This window comes from Carassius auratus, unplaced genomic scaffold (assembly GCF_003368295.1).
Source record: "Carassius auratus strain Wakin unplaced genomic scaffold, ASM336829v1 scaf_tig00001979, whole genome shotgun sequence".
Lineage (NCBI taxonomy): Eukaryota > Metazoa > Chordata > Actinopteri > Cypriniformes > Cyprinidae > Carassius > Carassius auratus.
Window position 1 is genome coordinate 46197 of NW_020523417.1, and position 10980 is coordinate 57176.

Below are 10980 nucleotides of genomic sequence, written 5' to 3' on the forward strand. Positions count from 1 at the left end.
TATGCATGTAGTCTTTCTGGATGCGTATGCTTTCTCCTCTTTTAGGAGTATGTAAGGACACGTGTTGCACACAGGAGCCTCTTTCCAGTGTCTGTGCAGAGATGGTGAGACTGACGGACTCTGGCTTGGCCCTCGGTGCTCATGTCCTGTTTGAGCATGTGCAGAAAGGTGGAGTGGACTCGCTGCCCTTGGCCAGCTCAGGAGAGAAGCTGTTGTCATGCTCCTCCATCTTCAGATGCAGGTTCCTCTGAGCACGCAGCAGGTAAAGAGACCATGTCTCTTCAGCCACAGGCCCGGCTTCCAACTGTTCACAGGCCTACAGACTCAAAAAGATAAAGGTCAAAGGTACTGCTATGTATAGAATAGTTCAGTAGTGCTTCAGTCAGTCTGTGTATGACAGACCTGAAGAACAAGATGCTCTTGTCCGCATTGTGTGTTCCAGCGGCTCCATGAAAAAGCCATGGCTGAGGACATTCGAGCCATTTGTTCATACACTGTGTGCTCTATTAATGGGTCCAAGAAGTGGAAAGAAAATAAATAAAAAGTTACATCATGGGTTTGTATAGCTGGTCTATTTAAAAAGGAATTAATGAGGAAACTCTACACTTTGAAATAAGGGTCCAAAAGGAAGGTTCACATCAACCTTTTTCCACTATGAAGAACCTTCTGTGTAATAGACTGTTAACGGATCAGTACTTAATGTTAAAAGTTCATGGAACAATTTAATGACAATACAGAAAATGTTTTTGAGTGTAAGGCAATTCAGCCCCTTGGTTATCTTTGGGTTGATGCTGACGTACTTGTCTGAATACTCGTTCACAAATATATTGATTCCAGTTCTCTGCATGGCCTTCCGCAGATCTGAGGGACTCATCCACTTCCCATACTTCCCACATGTATGGAAAACAGCCTGGCCTTGAATTGGTGGTTATTTAGAAATATTTAAAAAAAAAATGCAGTTCAAGCATGCAATAATTTGAGTGCATCTAGTCAGTGATATATTCACTTTTTTGTCACACTTTATTTTTAAGGTCCAATTCTCGCTATTAACAACCCATTAACTGAGACTTTGCCTCAAACTCCTAATTTGTTGCTTATTAATAGTAAGGTAGTTGTTAATTTTAGGTATTAGTTATTGGTTGCAGAATATGCTTGTATGTTTTAAAAGTAATAATAAACTGTTAATATGTTAATAATGGGCATTCTAATAAGCAACTAGTTAATTGTAAGAATTATCATCAAGAAATGTATTAAATTTGTAACTTGCATATCCTTAAAAAATTGTGAATACATGTATAAAATAAAATGTTCAAAACCATTATATGAAACCAACACGACTACAGAAAAGTTCTACATTTCTATGTTTTAAAGTAGATATTTAAACGATTTTTCAGATGTGTGTATTTTTGGACAGGGCTTCTCTTGCCTTGACAGTGATGCTGACTTCAATAAGAGCTCCAGTGATTGTGAACAAAGCTGAGTCTTGGCTCAGAGGCCTCAGCTCCCATGACTGAAAAGGCATGTTAGAGTATGACTCCTGCAGTAATGTGAAGGCATAGAATGCATTCATCTTAAAGGAGATGCGGGTCTCTGTGTTTTACGATGCCTCAGAAATGCAGTCTGCCCGCCAGTGCTGACCTGCAGAAACAGATGTGCTATAAACTATGAAGGTATTTTTGATTCAAATTAACTGAGCACCTGTGGCAGTGCGATTTGTAGTTGTAGAGAAAAGCCACACATGTGTATCAGTAAATTTGAAGTCACAGAGTGAAATGTTTTTAAGAGTTGCAAACCTGTAGCCTTTTTTTCTCTCCCACAAACACAACACAACAGTTACACCTTCTCAAATTCTTCATTGCAGGTGCACAAATCCTATTCTACAAATCACACATTTAGAAACTCGTACGCTCACATTTTTGAAACAATTGCTGCAGTGAATGTGGTGCAAAACGCATTTACACACCCGCATCAAGAAATGTGCAGTCGTGGAGAAATGTTGAACATCCGCAAATCAGTACGTGAATTCATCAAATGAGAGTTGCACACTTGTAGAATATTTTCTCAGAATGTCTTGTATATTTTTCTAACACAAACACAAAGTACATAACTACAGCTTCTTGAATCTGCTGCGATGAAGCTCAAACACTGTTTTTTCGCTTTCAAGCGACAAGTTTCGCGCTCTCCCTTTTGCACCGAGATATTTGGTTCAAAAGTGATTTGTGCATCTGTAGAGTTAGTGGGCGGGACTGTTTAGAGATTACAGAATTTCAGCCAATCAGAAGAGCTACTGAGCCAGTAGATATACGCCCCAAGCAGTTTTACGCCCCTGTTGTTCCTCATGCGTCCAGTAGGGGGAGGCTGCAGACCTATGACCTACTGTAAAATGTATTATTTATATATATTTATAAACTGTTTTTATATACAGAGATTGACTGATATATGATGTTGTGAATTTATATTAAGTTATATTTAGATATTAACCATATTCAGGCCATTAGACATACAGTACTGTGTAATCATATGGATCCTAAATGAAATATTTGCTTTACAATTCACAATTGCTCGTTATACAGCAACAGAACATGTTCTACATAGCATTTTATGAAGACCAACAAAATTTAACAATTTTCTAAAGTTCCAAGGGTCATTTAAAAGAAAGACAATATTGTTGTTCACAAAAAAAATTTATTAACACCATGACTTGGTTATTTCTTAACAGCATGACTCCTGTAGATGACTCTCCAATGGTTTGCCACTCTTCTTTAATTGTTTCTTTATCCTGCGGTCAAAATGATCCCACTCACTGATAAAAATAAATAAAAAAGCAAAAGTTGCATAGTGGTAGAAAACAATGGTTATTTATAAATAATGGCAGGATGTCATGTTTCAATTTTTTTTTCCTTTATAGGATCCTTACAGTACCTTGCGTCAATGACAGGTCCTCGAAGGAATTTCTCCTCAGCCTCCAAGATGGACACATCTTTCACAACAGCAAGAGCACAGATGATGGACTACCAGAGAAAGATTTATCACAGCCCAAATAAGCCAAGCATCATTTTGCTTTTTTTTTTTTTTTACAACAAAATCCAAAGTTCCTTTTCTATATTAAGCACAAAACTATTATTTTATAGAAATTATCTAACATTATGGATAAACTATTTGACATTAAAAACAATGTGAATATGACACCATGCAGAGCACAACTAACACACAAGACCATACCTCTGGAAAAGGGACATCCATAATGAATCTGATCTGGTCACTGTGGGTGTGTGTAGGTGTGCCATCCAAAATTGAAGTCATCTGAGTGTAGATAACATCAATTCGCTCCTGATCTTCAATGAACAATATTGATGGAACACTTGGAAAAAGTGTCAAGTCACTTTGATTGTTTTTTTTTTTTTGTCCATTGATGATAGACTGTGGTTAGTTAAGTTTGAGTCAGACAGAACATCTGACTCAATCAAGTACTTTTGCCTCTCGAAATAAACTGATCCATCTTTTGAATTGATATCGCTATTCTTTCTTATTTAATTGATCAATCTTTTATAAATAATAAATGTTGCATCATTACACAATACAATCAACAACAAGTACTTTAGCAGATTATTTAACATACCTCATCCGTATCGCTTCAAGAAGGTCTGCTGCTATCATACATATAGATATGGTCTGCTGTTCTTATAAATGACTGGGCTCATATACTAATATACTGCCTCCCCCTACTGGACGCATGAGGAACAACAGGGGCGTAAAACTGCTTGGGGCGTATACCTACTGGCTCAGTAGCTCTTCTGATTGGCTGAAATTCTGTAATCTCTAAACAGTCCCGCCCACTAACTCTACAGATGCACAAAACACTTTTGAACCAAATATCTCGGTGCAAAAAGGAGAGCGCGAAACTTGTCGCTTGAAAGCGAAAAAAACAGTGTTTGAGCTTCATCGCAGCAGATTCAAGAAGCTGTAGTTATGTACTTTGTGTTTGTGTTAGAAAAATATACAAGACATTCTGAGAAAATATTCTACAAGTGTGCAACTCTCATTTGATGAATTCACGTACTGATTTGCGGATGTTCAACATTTCTCCACGACTGCACATTTCTTGATGCGGGTGTGTAAATGCGTTTTGCACCACATTCACTGCAGCAATTGTTTCAAAAATGTGAGCGTACGAGTTTCTAAATGTGTGATTTGTAGAATAGGATTTGTGCACCTGCAATGAAGAATTTGAGAAGGTGTAACTGTTGTGTTGTGTTTGTGGGAGAGAAAAAAAGGCTACAGGTTTGCAACTCTTAAAACATTTCACTCTGTGACTTCAAATTTACTGATACACATGTGTGGCTTTTCTCTACAACTACAAATCGCACTGCCACAGGTGCTCAGTTAATTTGAATCAAAAATACCTTCATAATAAACAGGCATGCAGTCAAATATTAAGATGTGAAATTAAAGGTGCTGTAGGGAACTTTTGTAAAAAAAAAAATATATATATTTTTTTTTACATATTTATTAAACCTGTCATTATGTCCTGACAGTAGAATATGAGACAGATAATCTGTGAAAAAACCAAGCTCCTCTGGCTCCTCCCAGTGCTCCTATTGCCATTTGCAGAAAGTCATGCACTCCCGGTAAAAAACAACCAAACAGCTGCGGTCCGTAACTTTGTTTGTGTTCAAAATGTAGAAAAATGAACATAATAAGCGAGTACACCATGAATCCATTTTCCAAACCGTGTTTTTAGCTTGTCCTGAATCACTAGGGTACACCTATAATAAGTGTTTATATTCGGACTATTTTAGATTGCTTCGGGGTACTGCGGCGGAGTAACCCAGTACCTTTGTGATTCTTCATAGACATAAACAGAGAGAAGTAGCTCCGGCTACAATGTTCTTCCGCAAGACGCGAGCAGTTCTGTTTATTAACCGCTAGAGCGTCAAAAGTTCCCTACTGCAGCTTTAACAGGGAGGGTTTAAAGCAAATGCTGTATATACAATACACAATCTGATGCTACATGTGTGTTGTGAATTGTACACTGATAGGATCCCAACGTGCCACGTGGATCCTCCAGAAACAATATTGAGTCAGGCAGATCTACAGTGACCCCTACAGACAATGAGGCAACAGTGCTACTGTGTTCATCCAGCCTCACTGATGCAGAGCTCTGAGCACGAGACTGCTGGGTGGTATAGGGGAAGACCTGGAGACCGGTTTCTAACAGCTATGATGAGGGGCAATAGTAAATGACAATTAATGGAAATTATTCTCTTTGATCTCTTGCAGACCGTCCTAGATTACATCCAAAGATGTACCTCTCTCATTTCCCAGCCCTTCACTACGTGAGCTTCATAGGAAGATCTCTTGCCTTCAAAAGCTCCTCAGTGGCCTGGTTAGGTTTGCAGTGGATAAGACTCTGTAGACACAAGAGTGTTTCTCGATACTGCTGAGCAACACTGGGGTCAGGAACCTTGCTCAAGAGAAAGTGCAGTTTGTTTCTCAACTGTCCAAGAGAAAGGTCCATTCAAACCAAGAACGAGAACTATATTAGCATCTCTGTCATCAATAACTAACTTGAATAAACTATTAAAACAGCAGATCCATAGTATTGGTCTCACCTGAAGACCCAGAGCACAGTTTTCCAAGACCTGATGGATTTGGGATTCTGAGCCTTCTCTCCACAAACTGATGAAGGAGTTGATTTCTGGCTGCACTGATGGATCTGGGCTGCCATCGCAACGCATGTAACGACCAGAGACCAAATCAGCACTTAACATACCTGTAGCCCCAGTATCAGCCTGAGGCATCTGAATAGGGTTTCATGAGTCTTATACCTTAGCTTTGTCCTTGCATTCAGATTCCCACGCAGTGACTGCAGAGCCATTCTCACCTAGAATGTGCCGCAGTTCATTCAGCTCATCCTCTCTGCGCTCTCTGTCCTGTGGATTTTGACAGGTGTCAATCAATCATCACATTTAAACTTGTCACAAGCAATCCATCAGTACAGACAGCTGCATATGACACTAAATCCTGCAGGGAAATGTCTGCAACACGACTATGAATGTTCAAATAAAAGACCTTAAACTCGAGTTGCTCTTGTTTCTCTTGTTCTATTCGCTCCCTCTCCAGCCGTTAATTCTCCTCACGCTCAGCGATGATATAAGCTTCTTCTACAGGACAGAAACACAGTATACAGATTTATTTTCGATTAAAAACGGATTTAATTGAATAAATATTACAGATGGACCTTCCTCTCTCCGTCTTTGTTCATCTGCCTCTCTTTGCAGTCTCTCCCTCTCAGCCTTGCTGATGTTTCCTCCTTTGTTTTTTGCAGTCTGGATTCAAAATGCTTATTATTTATTTATAGTGTGAAATCTGAGGAGATTATTTTTCTTTCAATTATAATTTTTTTTTTTTTTTAATTTTGATTAAAAGTTTGAAGTTGTTCTATACATTTTCTACAAAGAGTGTGTGTGTGTGTGTGTGTGTGTGTGTGTGTGTGTGTGTGTTTGTGTGTGTGCTCTTGTTTTTGTGACATATCAGGACACAGCTCTGTATAATGACATGGGTATGACACAGAGGGTGATTTATGAGGACATTAACCCATGTCCCATTTTTCAAAACTCATACAGAATGAGTTTTTTTTTTTTCTGAGAAAGTATAAATGCACAAAGTTTCCTGTGAGGGTTAGGTGTAGGGTTGGTGAAGGGCCATAGAATATACAGTTTGTACAGTATAAAAACCATTACGCCTAATATGGGATGTCCCCACTTTTCACAAAAACAAATGTGTGTGTGTATATATTTATATATGTATATATGCAGGTTTGTTCGTACTATTACTAATATTTTTCTTTAAACCATTGTTAAAACTTGGCTCACACAGTATTTATGAGCTCCCAGGCAGCAGGCGCGCGTCCTCCTCTCACTATGGCGATGACGCACGCGAGATGGAAAACAATCACTCAGCTCTAAGCGGAGCACGGTTATCAGGAGGACATGTCCCCAGAAGAAAATGTGGTGAAGAAATGCCAAACAAACATTAAAAGTGTACTCATCTGCTTGATACAATAGTCCAGAGAAGTGTTGTTGATTTTCTAAGAAATAAACTTGCATAAAAGGTTCAATATTGCCATCTCCTGGTAACGCTTTGACGGTTGCAGCAATATTGTCTTTTTACACAAGATGGCGCGAAGTCGTCTTCGTTTTTTCAGCACGCAGTGTGTTTTCATCATCTTCACCACATTGCAATTCACGTTAAACTGTTTGGGTTTATGATTAAGTAAACTAAAAATAATGTATTCCGAGGTGAGTCAGTTAACAGTTAGCCTCATTCCAACTGCCAATTGTAAACCGGAATCATTTTGAAATGCGTTATACTACTGTAGTATTAAAATTTAGCTACTTTACAACTATTTCTGTTTCTCATACTGTCTCATCACACTAGACATTTATAACTGGTTATGGTAAGGTTATTTTCAAAAAGCATGACACGTTTTAGTCATAACGAGGTTTTCAGAGTTATAAGAGTGTCTATTTGTCAACATAATATTGAACTGAATCCTCTTTTTTTTTCAGGGACAGCTCGAGGTGATCTGTTCTGCAAAACTGCACCAGTTTCCCTAAATTGACGCTTATCATTCCAGCCACTACCCCATTGCAAAGTGAGTAAACCTTTGAGGGGCGATGTTATAAGTGTGATAAATTAATTATCCTAAAATAATCTGCTGATCAAAGGTAATTTGCACTTCACATGTGTGGGACAGTCCTCGCTCGTCTTGAGGAAGGCTGGCAGAAGCCACACATCCAGCCTTTTGGGAACCTGTCCACACACCCAGGCTGTTCTTCCCTGCATCGCGCTGCACAGGTCTGTCCTCGCCATCTGGAGTTTCATCTGTGTGCTTTTACACACCACATGTCTATCCAGACACTGAAACGGGAGCGTGACATTGTCATGACAAACGCAGCCACGTGTTACATAGACAGACAATAACATCATTACATTTGTTTGGATCATTGATATTGTTTTGTAAATATGATGTTGTCATATCTCTCTATCCAGCTATCTATCGTCTGTCTGTCAGTGTATTTAAGACTTTATAATAATATTCAGTTGTCTAATAGGTTTGAGCAAATTAATTACCAAACATAATTTTTTGCTCTGTAGTATGATCTACACTACGCAGCGGAAACAGCTCTTGTCTACAGACTGCCAAAGGAGCTTGCAGCTTATTCAGGTGCAGAACAGTTGCTCATTGACACACAGCATGAAGAGAATAAAAGCCCTAAATCAGGTAAGTTACTGGGGTATTTAGGTGTTTTCTTGTCAAAATGAGAAAGACAAAAAAAAAAAAAAACACTGTTCACCATGCGTTTTGTTCAACTTGGCTTGAGTTGAACAACAGAAAACCAGATATTGTTGGTTTAGGTGTGTGTGAGGCCAGCCCCGACTTTTAGCATGGATAGATGACTTTTTCCTTTCTCATTACTATGGTTGTTTAGGGTTTAGTGCTGACAGCATCTAAACTTCAGTGTTTTACACAGCAGGTGGAGCGATCTGACCTCTCTCCACATCTCTGATATCACATTCAGCATTTGTGTGTGACCTGGTCGGGGTCATCTGATCATACTCAAAGCCGTTGTTTAGAGTGACAGTGCAGGGCTAATGTGGGATTAATGGTTATCTGGAGAGAGGCAGTGAGCAGATAGGGCCAGACATTTCCCTTCAACTCTTTCATTATGCTCAGTTCGTAATTACACTAAACCTAATTATTGTCCCGAGCTTTTGTGATCTTCAAAGCCAAGATGTGACAAAAAAAGCCGCTTGAGCGCAAGCAATGCAAAGAAAGAAAAAAACGCTTAATGAACAATAAAATCGACAAAACGCTCCAGAAAAAAATGAGATTGGAGCTGATGTTATAAATCTGTTGACATTTAATTTGCCGGCGAAACGGAAACACGCTTCCCTCTGAAAGACAACATTCGGCACAAACAAATGCGCCGGCTATGAGGAGTGGAGAAGGATGAAAGATGGGTTTACTAACACGTCTCTTCGTCTCTCTTTCATGTTAATTAGAAATCGCTTCCCTTTGTTTCCTTTTGCAGGCACTTATTTATTTTCCTATTCCATCTATTAGAACAAATTTGCAACATGAGACACAAATAATTGGATTTGTCTTCATGGCTGTCGTGGACGGGGGATGTTTTGTTTTTGAGCTTTTTTTCCCCCTATAGTTTAGTTTGCAGATTTGCCTTTGGATAGTTTGTCCTTTTGCAGTCAAGAAGAGCAGATTGCAAGGTTTCTGGTGACCTCTGAGATACCTTACCCTCAGCTTCTATGACATTCTATCCCTCACATTTTTCCTTTCTATCATCTTGGGTTCAAATGAATGGAATTTGATTTATTAACGTTTATGAAAGGAGTCTTTTATTCTCACCAAAGCTGTGTTTATTTGATCAAAAAACATAATACTGTGAAATATTCCAATTTTGAAACAACTTTATTCCAATTTTCAGTGTCACATGATCCTTCAGAAATCATTCTAATATGCTGATTGTGTGTTTAAGAAACTTTATCATTATCATCAATGATGAAAACCGTTGTGTTAAGCAATATTTGTTCAGTGGTTAAGATTCTTTGATAAATATACAGTTAAAATGAACATTAAATATTATAACATCTAATATTATATATAATATATGCATTATATATGTATATGGTAGCGTTTGTATCAATGTATGTTTTGAGTATTCCTTTCAGCTATACCAGAATATTGCAAAAATGTCTGATTATACATTATATACTTTATATTCTGCATTTAGAATGAAACCTCAGTTCACATACATTTTTGTGAAAATTGTCATGTTGTTCCAAGCCCCAATCTTCTATGGAACTTAAATGTTTTTTTTTTTTTAAGCAGAAGGTCACAGATGCTGTTTCCCATACAATAAAGGTTGACACATTATTGACACATAGCACCATAAGTGATCCATACAACATGTGCATTAAGTTCTCTGAAGCCATGCAATTCCTTTATGCATTTTTGCACATTGCACCTGGGATGATCTGCTAAACTTTTCTTTCCCCATTCCAGGGAAAGTAAGAAAGTCATACAGGCTTGGCATGACATGTTGGTGATTGTATGATGTAATTTGTGATTGAACCATTCATTTAAGTTTGGTTATGCTTTAGCATCTTGTAGAAAATGTGCATGTATGCTGAAGGGGGAGCAAGAGCACATAGGAACGAGGGAGAGGAGTGCTGGGACTGTGCATTGTGATGATATATGAGAGGGTTTGTTGGAGAGCGTCTCTTAGAGTTTAGAAGCTGCAGGGCTGAAGCTGAGCTCCACTCGCTCACACTTACTTCCTGCTCCGCTGTCCTATGAACACACTTTACACACATTCATCATTATAACATGCCCTACTTACTTTAGACATCATTAATTCATTCATGCCTCTCTTCCAAACACACGCACACACATACACGCAAAGGATCCCAGGAAGGAAGAGAAGCACACCTTCTCTTACTTAAATTTTCACAGACAAAGGAGTAATCTGGCATCCTCGAGGAGAGAACGTGAACTAGAATTGGTGTGAACAACCCACTTTTGGACTCAGATCAGGTGTGACTGAGTGACAAAGTGTCGGTGTGCTCACCAGCGCAGGTGATGGAGTCGGCTGCCAGCTCGCTGTGTGAGTGTGAAGCCACTGAAGGCTCTGGAAACGAGTCAAACTCATCAGCATAATAGATCAGATTAAAGCTGCAAACGCTTGACAGCGCCAAGCCAGCGGGCACTCGCCGTCTAAACGTTCCTGTAAATCTCGGCTTAAACAATGTAACATGGAAAGCATCCAGGAACTTGTTTTGTTGTGTTGCTCACTCCTTTCGGGCATCGGACGTCAGAATGTTTGTTGTCTCTATCTGCAGTGGCCTTGAAATCTATTTGGACATTTGAAAAAAATGTACGTCTGTGCATAATATAAT

The 10980-nt window shown here is 38.9% G+C and overlaps 1 pseudogene; it reads right to left on the bottom strand.

Moving 5' to 3' along the window:
- Positions 1–41: 41 nt before the first annotated feature.
- On the bottom strand, positions 42–7875 carry LOC113069633 (protein CASC1-like; annotated as a pseudogene).
- Between the last annotated feature and the right edge of the window lie 3105 nt (positions 7876–10980).